Raw genomic sequence first — 15099 nt, 5'->3', positions numbered from 1 at the left:
GTCTGGAATTTCAAAACAGAAAATTTGAAAAGTAGCTTAGAAGTACACAAAAAATTTGAATTCGAAATAGTTTGACGTATGAGAAATTGGAATATTTTACAACATTCTAAGAAAAACATATGGGGTTGCATCCCTAAAGGCAGCATATAAAACAAAGGGCAGTCTGAGTGCAACAACCAACTTTCACAAAAGCCTCTTTTGTGCATTGTTTAAATGTATGGTTTTCAGAAAGATACTTGGTAACGGGTTCTAAAGCTGCAATCAAGAGTTTCCTTTTCTTGGCTGATCTTGATGGGTTCTTTTTTGAGGATAGGTTAAGGCTTACTAGTCTAGAGGAAGAAATCCACCAAAACACAACTTCTGCATTGCTATTCCAAAACATCAAATTCTGTTAAAAAACTGTGGTCTATTCTTCAATAAAATGCAATATCAAACTGTAAAAAGTGAATAGTATGATTATGGGGACATGTTTCATAATCATTCCGGTTTATACGACCTAAGTGGGAAAAATCATGGTGATTTTTCAAAATTGTGGCCATACAATATGGCTTGTATGTGGCCATACAAGCCATACAAAATTGTGGTGATTTTTCCGAGTTTTGTCAACTAGTGATAAGATAAATGATGGGAGGAAACTAAAATCAGGCATTTCCAGACATGATGAATCATATTCTTCTTATTTTGTTGTATTTCAGATTAGGCTGGTATATTTCTATAGCCTTATCCCCTTTCAAGCAGGTTGCTTTAGGTGGCTGCTTTTAACATGTGGTCGCTTTAACACTATTTTCCTGTTCTTAACTACTCATGTCAATTAGTCAGTCATAATTTTTTATTATTACACATTTTTATTCCTGGCCGTAACAGAGAATAGGTGTAAGTAATCAAGTATCCTTGTTACAGGGAAGTGTCTTAAAAAACTGAGGTTGCAATACCTTAATTCCTCAAGGAATAGACAAATAGAATGGTCCTTGGGCATCTTGATTAAATGGCTCTCAAATGTTTCCATGTGTATATTACTTCATCAGAAGTCTACAAATGATGCAATAAGGAGTAGTTACTGGTTAACTCTTTTCAAGATTATATTGAAAATACAAAATTGTTTCCTTTTCACTGAATAAAAGCAAATTTAAATATGTTTGAATCAAGTATATTTTTTTAGGTGCTCACCATACTCTGTACATAAAGTTTCCTGAATTAAACACAGAGAAAGCAAAAAACAGGAGCTACCATGTGTATATGCATCTTGAAATAGCTGAAGGTTTGAATAAGAATCACAGGCAGCCACAAAAAAAGTGCAGAAAAGAAAAAAAAGGATCAAGCTTCCATGGATTCTGTTTCAAAGCCACTAAAAGCTGATTTCTTCATTACAAAGGGTACTGAAGTTCATGGTGAAAAAGTAACTGAGCTGATTGTAAACTGCATTGTGGAAGACATGCATCCACTTTACCTCGTTGAACAGCCAGCTTTCAAAAGATTGATTCCAGAGCTGGCTACAGATCCTTCAAATAAACTGAAACAATTGAGGCAAAAAAAAACATCACCTTCAGCGCAAATTGCACAGCAATTTTCATTTGCCCCCAAAAATTCTTTTTTCACAAGCATATTTTTGTTTTGCTTTGTCAGAACTTAGCTTAAGTTGGTTCAAAACTGAAGATACTGTTGACAATTCTCTATGCCATAGCACAAAACATATTAATTACTTGCCAAAAAACCAGTTTCTTCAGCAGTAACAAAATTGAATCCTGATTATGATGCATTGTGATAAATGCTAGATTGGCAGTGAGGAAAACTTAATGCAGTGTTTGGGATGCTTCAAAAGCCAAGGTTGAAAGTAGATACAACCGGGTTCATGCAGTAGTGTGAGTCTATGATGATACCCTTTCAATTGTATAAGACGTATACCAAGTCAAAGAAGAACTTTAAAAATATGTAAAGTATACTGCACCCTTGGTAAGTGTACTACTGAATAGTATGTTTGATGATATTGTTTTCTGAGATATTTTCTACTTTCCCCTCAAGCTTGTAAAGATGTTCTCTAATAATGTAGCATAACTATGTTCAAGAACAGAATGTATATTGATAATTGCAAGGAACAAGCTGCAAACATGTTGGCTAAAAGGCTAAATTTTGGCAAATCTGATGATGTCCAGCTCAGTTTCTTGCCAGGCAAGAGATCTTATGAGTTTTAAAGGACAAAAGGGGCTTGCTAGAGTTGATTTCTACCGGAAAAAAAGTCAATATAGAATTTCTACACGTTTTGCATAACAACAAAAAGGTGACAAGTGTGAGTGTTGTAATTATTGTGGCATTAGTCTGGTCTCTGTAGGTAGCAAATTACTTAGTAATATGATATTTTTTAGACTGCGGTTTTAGAAAAGGTAGAGGATATATTGACCAAGTTTTCACTCTTAGGTTAATAATTAAGAAGTCCCTTCGTTGTCAAACATCTTTGGTCCTCATTTTCATTAATTATGAGCAAGCTTTCGATTCTGTTGATAGAAGAGCGTTAGCAAAGGTCTTATCCTTATATAGTATACCAGACACATACATTAAAGGGACTTGTGCTATGTATGAGAATAATACTGGTGCAGTTAAGGTAGGAAATGAGGTTAGCAACTGGTTTTGTACTAAATCAGGAGTACAGCAGGGTTGTGTTCTATCCCCCTTTATATGGATCATTCTGATGGACTTCATCTTGAGGAGCACAGGAAAGCCAACTGAAGACCACAGAATCAAATAGGGAGGAAAAGCACTCCTGGTGTGAGCAAAACGAATGAATTTTTAGAGCTTTTGCGAGTTCAGGGTGCTAGAATAGGTTTGGAAATTAATGTTAAGAAGACTAAGTCACTAAGGCTAGGAATAAGTGAAGAAGAAAAGGTGACGTTGGGCAACAAAAAGATTGATCAGGTGGGCATCTTCACCTACCTTGGTAGCATTATTAGTAAAGATGGTGGAAGCAGTGAAGATGTTAAAAGTAGAATAGCTAAAGCTCAGGGTGTTTTTTCACAGTTAAAAGAAGTTTGGAAGAATAGGAAGATAAGTCTGTAAACCAAGATTATAATAATGGAAGCCACAGTGATGACAGTGGTCAAATTTGGCTCTGAAGCGTGGGCAGTCCAAAAAGCGGACGAAAATTTACTAGATGTTTTCCAGAGAAATTGCCTACAGACTGTTTTGGGCACCTGGCTGACTGCCAGTATTTCAAACAGTAGGTTTTACAAAAAATGTGGTTCAATCCTGCTTTCTAGGGTTATAATGAAAGAAAGGTTGAGATGGCTAGGCCCCATTCTGCAGACAAAGGATGACAGATTTCAAAGATTGTCCTTTTTGGCCAACCATCTGGGGCTATAGAGAAAGCAGGTTTTCCTTGTCTGGGTTGGGAGGATGTCATAAATGAAGATTTAAAGGGAATAGGAACTTCCTGGGAGGGTGTAAAAAGGGAGGCCTTGAATAGGTTAAGTTGGAGGAGGAGCACGCGTATCTGTGTTGGCCTCAGGCGGCTTGGTGTTGCAGTGAGTTATTAGTAGTAGTAGTAGTAATAGGAACTTGTTTTTCTTATGGACAACCCTCATGCCTGTCATGTTTCCAGAAAATATGATGGTATTTTGCCCTCTTTAGCCACTTTTGAAGGCTTTGAATACTCTACAAGAGGTTCTATTCTTTCTCCACAGAGAAATTAATAAGGAGAAACTCAGGCTTGAGTGGTTGGCAATGGTAAAGTATAACACCTAGTACTTAATCAGAACAAAAAAAAAGTACTTTTCAACCAAAACATTGATCTTTTCTTTGATATGACACCCATTGTTTCAGTTTTGCAGATATGACTTTCAATGACTGTACTTACAATTACTCAGATAACAAAAGGATCAAGTATATAACTTAGTAGCCAAACAATGTAAAAGCTTGAACTTTTACTTATTTACTTATTTCAGAGGGTACTTAGAAAAGTAATTAAAACATTAATTAAGCCAAATTATGCATTTTAATCTTGAGAGCTATTTAAGTACATTTTTGTTCATGTGGGTACCACTTAATACTTAAGCAAAAATTGTGCAAGTACTTGATACTTAATTTGAAGTATTTGCTACAACATTGCCTGCAGATTGGTAGATAGCACATATCACCTCAGCAAACAAAGGTGGTAGACAGATCAGGCAGTAAACTACTGACCAATTAGCATCTCCTCTGCTTTTTGGAAAAGGGTTCCCATTCTGATTGGTCAGTTGAGACTAACCTTATTAATTCCTATGAATATGTGACAAAACTTATAGGCCAGGTTCTTCAGTAGACATGACTTTGCTGGACTTTGTAATTGTATTTGATAAGGTTTGAGGAAAACAAAGAAATCTTTTCTTGAATGCCATGAATGTGAAAAGTGGAGTGCCCTAAAGTACAGTCTTGGACTCAAATCTGTTAAATATGTTCACTAACAATACACCTTCAAATACCAGGATTAACACCATCTTGATACAGACAATTCAAAAGCAACTGATCCTGTCAAGAGTTGAGTTCAGACAAGAAACCACACAAGCAGACTCAAGACTCATGTACATGTTTGGAAAAGATTTGAAAGCTGGAGTTCAACATTAAGAAATATAAAGTCACCCATCTAAGTAAAAGTAACCCTAGAGCGAATAATGTGGAGTCACAAAAGAGAACAAGGCAGCCTATTATCAGTAGTCATGTTGAACAAAACCTGGTTGTGTTAGTTGATAAAGAGCCGAAATACAACATACATGCTTAGAATACTGCTGGAAAGGCTAGTCTAACTCTAGACACAATTAAGAAAATTTTGAGTAGTTGCTCCTCGTCAGTCATTAAGGGGATTTCTAAAGGATGGATTTGACCTAAGCTAGGTAGTGGTAAGTACATTGACAACTCAATTAACAAACCTGAACAGAAAACTCTAGTATCAGTTCAGAGAAGTATAGCAAAATGCATTAAAAGTCTCTACAGCACCCCATGACTCTCCTGACTTGAGATCACCCACACTGGAATATTGCAGCAACAGAAAGGATATGATTATTACATTCAAGCTGTTCAACTATGAAAAGATTATTCCAGACATCTTTCAACCAGATAACTCTTCATAAACAAGAGTACATAACCAAAAACTTTCCAAGAAGCATGCCAGCACAAAACTGTGTTTTCTTACTTTTTCTTGGCAAAAGATATTAGCCCTTGGCGATATGGGCCACTCAGCCATTCTTAATGAAACTAGAAAACTTGATAGATATAAGTTCATTGTAGAATGCCAGGCAGTTTTCTGTCTGAATGGGAGTATTGTGTCCTTCTTCCAAGAGAAGATAAGTCAAATTATAGTAGTATTTTTCAAGGTCTGTGCAAGGAACTAAATTAGGCACTTTATCCTTTCCATTTTTTTTTCAATAGAGCTATAAGTAGTTACCAAAATTGGTTTTAGTTCACAAATGAATTCAAAGTTTCGGACATGTTAGTGCCCCTAGTATAAAACTTAGCATCCTTATTTAAGAGACTGAAATGTAACCCAGACAAAGTGAAGCTTACTTAGAACACTAAAAGGAAGTTTTTTAATGTCAGGAAACTGAGTACCAAAGACTCTGTATGGCTGTAGGGTGCTTGGTCAAAATACTTTCACTGAAATCTTTTTCTTAATTTAAACCTCTAGTTTTCTGGTAGCTAATTTGAGAACATTTTATTGGTGACATGTTTAAGCCTTACTTATATGTGCTTGTCTTATATAATCTAACTTTGAACAGTAAAAAAATCTTATGGTGTTGATTTCTTTCCTTATAACGAATGAGACTGGCTGCATTGACTTGAAACTGAGCATCAAAGAATCTGTAAAGTTCTTAGGTACTTCGTAAGGCAATTAAGAGACAACTGTTGTTATTGCAATGTGACAAGGGTGCCAAATATTAACCAAATTGACAAGCTTATTTAAAAAAAAAAAGTATAAAAACAAAAAGAAAACACAGAATGAGGGCTAAAAAATCTTGGGGGTTCCCCCTGGACCCCCAGTGACAAAATGTACTCTAAAACTACAAGTACAGCAAATAAGTATTAAATGAGAAACAGTTGACAATATGACAGCTACTTTCAGTCCTGTTACAAAGATACTGTTTTTGTTCAACATGTAAAATGAAGGACTAAGAGGGATGCATGTATCATCTTTTGACAAATCAAATTGGTAACTTTATCCTCTCTAATGTAAACTCTTACACCCCACTAGCTTTGGTTGGGTTCCAATGTTCCACTAAGGTAGAAGTCCTGATAGAACAAATTTAGGAATTCAACATCATCTGTCCCCGCCAGTGGATGACTAAGTTAGACAAGACATATAATCAAATACTTTTGCTCAGTTCCTTTTCTTAACTTAAAAGCTTTTTATCATGTTTAACTCTTACTTATTCATGCTTCTTCTCTTTGACTCTCATGCTTCATTGAAAATTATAGACCTAGTAGTAAGACAGCTAATCACCATCTTGACAGTTAGATCACAATGCTGTATTGTATTGTATCTGATTAACGATGCTTCTTGACTACTAAGGTCCCTGCGTCGGCCCTGCAGTGCATTCCTGCAGCATGATTCTATCTCTGGGTCCTGTATTACCAAGCTAAGGTCAAACCCAATGCACCACCACAGGACAAGATCACAATGCTTTTATTCACCATATTAAAATTTGAATCTTTTGCCATTGGATTTGTCTAAATTTTCTTAATAAGTGTTTCATTAGTTTGAGAATTTTAGCTATACACAATGATAAATGTTTCCAATATACTGACAGCTGATAGGGGAGCTTAATCACAGATGTACATTTTTAACTTGAGTCCAATCTTGGAAAATACTTTCCAGAATAGAATCTTAAAGTTAGAAAAAACATCTTAATCATGGACAAACTAAATTACAAACTAGAATATGTAAAGAATAATAATTGCATTTAAAGAGGCTAGTCTATAGGGTGGCTTTTTCCTGGCCCTAAATATTAAAAAGAAGTTTTGACTATAGTAGGCCAATTTCAACTGGCTTAATCCTAGCTATTAGTATATTCCAAAGATTTGAAGGTAGCATCTACATGATATCCAAGATTAGTAATCTACTGTCCATGTTAATGGAGGATACAATTTTAAAGAGATTAGGAACTATCTAAATACTGGGAGTTTTACCCTATCTAAAACTGAAAAGATCCTAAAAGGGTTCTAAAAATGATTCTTGGTACTTCCTTTAGAATTATTGAAGATGGTTCAAATTTGATCCTCCATGCATATAATCTAGGACTATACCTGAGACATATTTTTGAAAGTAGAACTTAACAAGCTTAGAAAGAGTATTGGATAGAGAGTCAAATGTGAATTTTTTCCCCATTCTGATTTTGTCCTATGTGTGATTAGCCTTAATTGATTTTATTGCTGGCTATTTCACTTAACCTTATTATGTTGAACTTAAAATAGCATTTGCTACCCTGTTATTATTTTTGTTGCTGTTCTTTGTGGCTCTTTGGACAACTAAATTTTCTTCATTAAGTTCTAGATGAGGGGCTTTTTCTACCTTAAAAATAGTGGGATAAGGTGAATGAAACTGTCAGGAGTTAATCCAGGACCTAAAACATACCCCAGCAAGGAATTGCTAAGTGACTATCTTTTCCTTATTTCTAAAAAAATAATTCTATGTTTTCATTGGCTCTAGCTTTTTAAAATACAATTCTTATTATTTCAACAAAATTTTAAGCAATATCAAGGCTTTTTCCTAAATTAAAAAAAATAGATTTACACATTTTTAAAAGCTTATGTCAGGATTTAGCAAAGGCATAAAGCTCAAAACACTTTCCTTGTCCCCCATTTAAGAATTAGATCTAAACTATCTTATGGTTTCATTTGTATATTGCCAAGATTGCAGAAGGTCACCTAAGGTCAATGTCCTTTGAAGCGGGAAGAGATAAGTACTTCAAAATACATTCCCAAAGGATATTGAAGATTTATTTGTGAGTTTCATTCTCTTAATTCAACAATTTTCAAAGATAGACAAAAGCTGCTTATCTAGTATTTTCTTTCACCATTGGCATGCTCAAGTTAGCCTAACTAAAGATCAATATAGTGATTAATTTTCATTTATCTGGACTTTGAGTCCAAACTTGCAGATGACTGCAAAAATAACCCCAAGAAATTCTGGAACTACATCTCAAGCAAAGATCATAACCACCACAACATCAAATGTCTGATGAGGGAAGACAATAGTGAAGCAACTGATCTAAGAGAAATCATGGAGCTGCTTGACCAACAGTTTGCCTCCATCTTTACATCTGAATCAGATGGCCAACTACCACCAGCGCCTCTATCCAACACCACTAGTCAAATGACTGAAATAATCATAGACAAAGCTGCCATACTAAAGCAACTTTCAAACCTTGATGCCAACAAATCTGCTGGACCAGACAACATCCATCCAAGGTTACTGAAAGAAGTTGCAAGCAGCATCACTGCACCCCTTACAAACATCTTCAAGGCTTTGCTTAACTCCAGCACTATTCCATCTGATTGGAAAGAGGCACATATCACATCATCACCAAACTCCTTGACACTGGTATACCTGTTGACCTGATTCTCCTTGATCTAGCCAAAGCGTTTGACAAGGTCCCCCACAGAAGGCTTTGCATAAAGCTTCTCTCTGCAGGTCTGAACCAGATGATGGTGAATTGGCTCATGTGTTTTCTCACTAAATGCACACAAAGGGTCAAACTGTTTGGATCAGATGGTCATAAGATATACTTCAAACCTTGCAATATCATCAGTAATGTCCCACAAGGTACAGTCCTTGGCCCAACCCTCTTTTTGATTTACATCAATGATTTAGTCACCAGGGTCAGCAACAATATCACACTATTTGCTGATGATTCTAAGCTTTTTGATCTGGCACAGAGCAAAAGCCTCCAAGCCAATCTTGACCATATCAACAAGCGGGCTGAAGAGTGCCTACTGTCATTCAACATCAGCAAATGCTGCATCTTGCACTTTGGACCAAAGAATGAAAATACAGTGTAATCAATATGGGATCCTGAGAAGTAAATAAGGATTGATCTTCTAACCCACAATGAAGAAAGGGACTTAGGTGTACTCATTGATAATCAGCTCAAGTTTCACTCCATCATACAGAATGTGGTTTCTAAATCTAATACAGGACTTGGCCTAATCAAGAGATTTATTACAAGCAGATCACCCAAAGTCTTTCTTAAACTTTATAAGGTCATCATAAGACTGAACCTTGACTTTGGAAACTACATAGCTGCTCCCCAATATAAAGGTGACACAAGACTTCTTGAGGGCATGCAGAGGTGTACCACCAAGATTATAAATGGGCTGAAAGACCTCCTCTACAATGTAAGACTAAAAAAACTCAAATTACCCACTCTGGTGTACTGCCACAGACAAGGTGACATGCTGCTTACCCATAAGCTCTCTAATGACACATCTAGTCTCCTCAACCTGAATATGTCTTACCAATCCCATACAAGAGGTCATTCAAAGAAATTTCCTAAATGCCATGTGAACACAAAAATGCATCAAAACTTCTTCTCCAAAGAATTGTCAATGACTGGAATTCCCTCTCCAAGTCTACAGTGTCAGCAACCTCACCTATAACTTTCAAGAAGTCACTGGATAGCAAGTGGTCATGCAGGAACTGGATATACTGTTGGCAAGATCCAGATCAGTAACAGATGTCAGTCATCATCACTCACAGAGCAACACAGATCCATTGGACCTTATCACTCTGAAGTGTAAATTAAGGTAATTTATATCATAACTTAAATTCTATTGACACTTCTAGAAAACTGTAAAACCTTTAGACTTTTGCTAGGAAACACACAAAAAAGAACACTGTATTTTATTCTAATGATAATTATTAACCTAAATAGCAATAACCTATAGCATAAAATACATAAGAGTGCCAGAGAAAATATATCATACTAGATACAAATCTGGTAAGACTGCAGAGTTATGGCTCTACTGAAGGAATTTCATTAATGAAAGTAGTAATTTTATATCCCTTATCTTATACTATTAACAAATATCATGGTTGTTTGCCTGTTTTATCTAATATTTAACCAGTCATAAACAAATCTATTGGGTGAGACTGGTGTGTATTGTCAGGATAATATAGGGCAAACCTAAAGCCAAGCCTGGCAATGGAAGAGAATAAAATGATAAATTTTGTTGCTATGTCTACATTCCTTTGTCTACCACAAAAAAATATCTTTGCAAGCTCAATATGATGTATGCCTTATTTTATTTTAATGTTTAAAACTCTTCTAGCTTATGCCAAGCCAGTAGGATATCTATCTTATTAAAGGATGGCTTGTTTAAGGTTAAGAACTATTGTAGCATGGGCCTAGCTAGTGATGAGGTGGGACAAGCTATGGGCTTAAAAATGTTATCCTAAAGAATAGACTAAAACTTACTCCAAAAAGGTGGCCAATATTCAAAATGTGGCCATTCTACCAAGTCCTTAAATATTTCCCTAATAATTTAGGGAACTGGTGTTTTTTTAATAGGCCTATGCCATTTTTTTTTAAAACCACAAAAATTACTTTCCTATTTCCTCTGTCTCCTGCCATTCCAACAAAAATGAGCCAAGTCACAAATTGCTTTCTACCACTAGCCTAAAAACAACTCACTGCTGGACAGCCCACGTCTCATGTTATAGCATAAGCCTAGCCAGTGATGAGGTGGCATAAACTTTAAAATTCTTGTCCTAAAAAATAAGCAAGAAATTACTCGAAGCGGTCAAGTCTTCAAAATATCATTCTACCAAAAATACCGATTTTTGATGTTTAAATATTGTGCCATTTTAAAGAAGTTTACGACAGAGTTGTCATATTTCACCCATTCACGTCTTTCCAATGAAAATGAGTCAAGTAACAAATTACTTTCTTCTATCACAAGCCATCAGCCAAAACTGGACACTGACAGCAATTTTCTCCTAAAATGTAACCAGCTACTGGAATAGACTCTCAGTACCCAGAGATAAAGGTTCCATAAAGCTATTAGATGTCAAATGGGGTGGTATTCCCTGTAAGTACCATTGGGATGCTTTCGATGTTTAACCACTTCATCAAATATGGAGAGACTCAAAGATGCAAAAGGATATTAATTCGCTCCAAAGTGTTAATTAAGGTAAATACTATTACAAACCACTCTTCGCAGAACCAAGACACCTGAGAACAACAGAGCTAGGCATTTTCTTCCTTTATCCAAATCTTTTTAAATCTTCCTTCTTTTTACTTACCTGAGATGTTCACATTCCCATACCCCGTGCGTCAAGCTTAATTTTAGAGATGTGGTCATTGAGATAGGTGTCTAAAAGAATCCCTAGGAAATTACTGCGCAGAACATCTAGCAAATCATCCTCCATTCTTTGGATAGCCCATACTTCAAAACCAACCTTTACCACGCTTCCAATATTTTTATCTTGTTTCTCAAATTTATCCTTATCAAACTTATATTCATCAGTTTTTATGAATAATATAGCCTAGGTAAGTAATGCTTTCCATTTGATTGATCTTCTTGTTACCCAGCGTCACCTCTTTATTTCCACTTATTCCTAGTTTTGGCGTCTTACTCTTCTTAAAGTTAATTTTTAATCCCTTTCTGAAACCCAAAACTCTGAAAAACTCCAAACTCCTACATTGCCGGCATTTTTATCTAAGATTATAAAATCATCTGTGAAATCTAAGTCTAGGAAAATTCTACTGCCCCAATTGATTCAATGTTTTCCCATTGCCTTTGCTGTGGCCTGTAAGACAAATTGTACCAAAATAGTTATTTCAAATGGGGATAAAACGCAATCCTGCTTAACTCCTGATTTACTACAAAACCAGATATTATACTAATTTCTTGCTTTAACCGCATCAAAGTTTTTTTCATATATGCCACTAATCAATTTAATGTATTTGTGTGATATAGAATACAAGGATAGGGCCTTAGCAAAAGCTCTTCTATCAGCTGTAGCGAACATTTGCTCATAATCTATTAAACTGAGAATCAAAGGAGTTATATGACTCAGTTACTTCTCAGTTATTAATGTAGGAGTGCAAATTAGGTCGACGCATCCTATCCCCCTTTGGAAACCACGCTGTTCTTCTCTTTTCTGCATCATGTCAAATTCAAAGTTTAAAAATTATTATAATACTAAGTATTTTGTCTCCTATAGAAATCAAGCTAATTCCTCTATAATTATCACATTCATTCTTGTCACCTTTCTTATATGAGGGTTTCATTAAAGTTTTCCTAAAATTTTTAGGTACTTACCCTTAAAAAAATCATATTCTTAATCTTCAGTAATTTATTTCCGACTTCACTGCACCGTCTTCAAACACTAATTTAACAATTGACACATGTGGCCCTATTATTTTTAATCCTTTTATTACTTTCACTATGTCTTGCTCAAAGATTGTATCATCTACCACATCCAAAGTGTCACATATTTTCTCACTCTTTCCTTTTCACTAATAGTAACCCTGTTCACGTCTTTAATTGTGACAAGCCCAGATTGACCATCAATTCGATAATATGCCAGTACAATATTACTGTTATGCCGCCTCAATTTTCTAGATCATCGTGAATTTGATCCATGGCATCCACTTTACACCTCCTTAATTCATATTATAATGCTTTTATCACTTTCTTTGCGTCTATTTATTTTCACATGATCTATAATTTATCGCACAAGCCCCTTCTATCCTTTATTAAACAGTAATTATGTATCTTCCAAACAAAGAAACATATATAAGTATATGTTCCTGACTCCGAACAAAGTCAGAACAAAGTTTTGACTTTGTTCCAACTGTAAACCAACATTTTGTTTGCAATCATAAGACAACGAAGGCTTTGCCACCTTCATTAGAAATTTGTTTTACTTTTTTGTAAGATTAAATAAGGTAATTTACGTCAAGACTTTGAATGAACTTTGTCAGTAAACTCTCTCTGAAAATAATCTAGTGAATAATCCAGAGGTTCAATTTTTGGTAAACGACCCGAAAAGCTATTTATTTTGTTGTGTATAAATATGCTAATTTCAATTATATTATTGAGTAATTCTACAGATGACGATCGCTGTATATGTGATCGAAAAATCTGGACTTTTGTCCTTTTTTTCACCGTCTAAATAAATGGATTTATCCCCATTTGAAAATTCATTTGTTCGTCTTAGAACGGCAGTGTGGTCTAAGAAAAGAATACCCTATTAAGGTGTTACGTCAAAAATACCTCATATATGTGGGGAAATGAGACAAGCCAAGTGAACAGCTATAACCTCGAAATTTCGTTTGCAATTAGAAGACATGGAAGCCTTTGCCGCCTTCATTGGAAATTTTGTTTTACTTTTAGGCAAGATTAAAGAGAAATTTACATCAATATTTTGAAAGAACTTTGTCAGTGAACTCTCTCTGGAAATAATCTGGTGAATATTCCGAAATTTATTATTTTGTGAATGATCCGAAAAGTTACTTATTTTTTGTGTACAAATAGTTAGTTTTAATTATATTATTCTCAGAAAGCTACTGTTGACGGTCAGTGTAAATGTGATCGAAGTATCTGGACTTTTGTATCTGTTTTTTTCACTGCTTTTTCATTTTTTTTCAAATGGATTTATATTTGAAAATGTATTATTTTGTCATAGAACTGCAGAGTGATCTAAGAAAAGAATACCCAGTTAAGGTGTAATGTCAAAATTACGCTGGAAAGGTGCGAACTGAATTTTTTTCAAAAGTCAGAGATATGTCAATTGGAATTTTCAGTATTTTAAAATGAGATCTAATCTTTAGTTAACGTGGTTTATGGATTTTCTACGCACATGGCCCCATAGTTCTCTGTAGCTATTCATCAATAATAGTTAGTTTATTGTGTTTTTTCGATCAGTATTAATTTTGCACTGGAACTATAAACGCTTACGTCTTATTTTAGAAAAAAAAAGTAAAGATGTAATATTTCAAGAAAGTATAACTAAATGATAGAGTTGTCTTAGCATCGACTGCTTACAAGGACAAATATTTGAAGTAAAAAACAAGCACTAGTAGTAACATTATTGGAAATGTGTGCGTGCCTTGTCATGACAGTGAGAGATTAGATTCCTTTGGAGTCTAATCTCCAGAGGAGATTAGGGAATTTTTGGGAAAATTTGACTCCAATGACGGTGGATATGTAAGAATAACATTTCCAGAGAAGCTAGTGCTCAAATATAATGTGAAATAGTTGTTAGTTTCTGTATGTTTTAGTTCCTCATTGAGTATCAAAGAAATTTAATAAAAGCAGTTTTGACTACTTTACATCGTGAAGTAAAACAAGGGTCAGTTTTTAGCCCCGTTATATTCAACAACGGGATTAGATTAGTCATACGGTACCTACCCACATATGCGATAGAGAGTATCAACATCAGCCACTTTCATATGATGATGATATTTTTGTTTTGTTCTGTTAAGGTTATTTATTTTCGTCTTTTTTGTCGGTATATTGTGGGTATTTTGTAGTTTTTTGCCTGTTTTTCGTGTATTGATTAAATTCCTGTGTATACAATCATGTTTATATAGAAGGTATAACTAAACTGTAATTATTACTATTATTATTATGATTGAAGGTAAAATTAGCCGATGTGGCCACGAGCCAATAAATACAGCTTTCGATCACCAAAATTGACTTCAAACTTCGAGCCACGATTAGTGTGCTTTATTCTTATTTTTATCATCCCATTTCGAACAGAGTTTCAAACTCTCGCTTACTTTTTTCATCAATCCCTTTTGTTTAAAATTTTTCTCTGCATCTTTATAAGTTTATTTAGAGTTTTTTCTGGTAGTATCAGTCTTCACTGAGGCTTTTTAGAAACAAACAAACTAGGAGCATTTGAGATGACTTGTAGGAAAAGTTTACTTTTGTGATCGAAAATCCATCACAACCCCATAGTCGAATTCAGGGCCGGGTTTAAATCTTTTGCACCCTTAAGCACAAGTGCTATGGCACACCTAGGCTGAAGCATTTTTTGGGGAGACAAAGAGATTTACAGATAAATCCTTGGAAGTTTGGGGATAGTGGAAACCTTAAACAGAAGGCAAATGATGAGCCAAAAGTAATACA

General features: G+C 35.0%; 1 protein-coding gene across 3 annotated transcripts in view; it reads right to left on the bottom strand.

Moving 5' to 3' along the window:
• Nucleotides 1-10857, bottom strand: part of LOC136032789 (exostosin-3-like) — a 42786-nt gene extending 31929 nt beyond the window's left edge. For 2 of the 3 annotated variants that reach the window (XR_010618783.1, XM_065713157.1), the window contains exon 1: nt 10750-10857. The gene's annotated coding sequence lies outside the window, so the exon portion shown is untranslated. The remainder of the gene's footprint in view (nt 1-10749) is intronic. The other variant, XM_065713159.1, reaches the window with a different exon arrangement.
• Nucleotides 10858-15099: the final 4242 nt, after the last annotated feature.

This window comes from Artemia franciscana, chromosome 11 (genome assembly GCF_032884065.1).
Source record: "Artemia franciscana chromosome 11, ASM3288406v1, whole genome shotgun sequence".
Classification (NCBI taxonomy): domain Eukaryota; kingdom Metazoa; phylum Arthropoda; class Branchiopoda; order Anostraca; family Artemiidae; genus Artemia; species Artemia franciscana.
The sequence above is the reverse complement of the archived record's forward strand: the minus strand, read 5'-3'. Positions and strand labels throughout refer to the sequence as shown.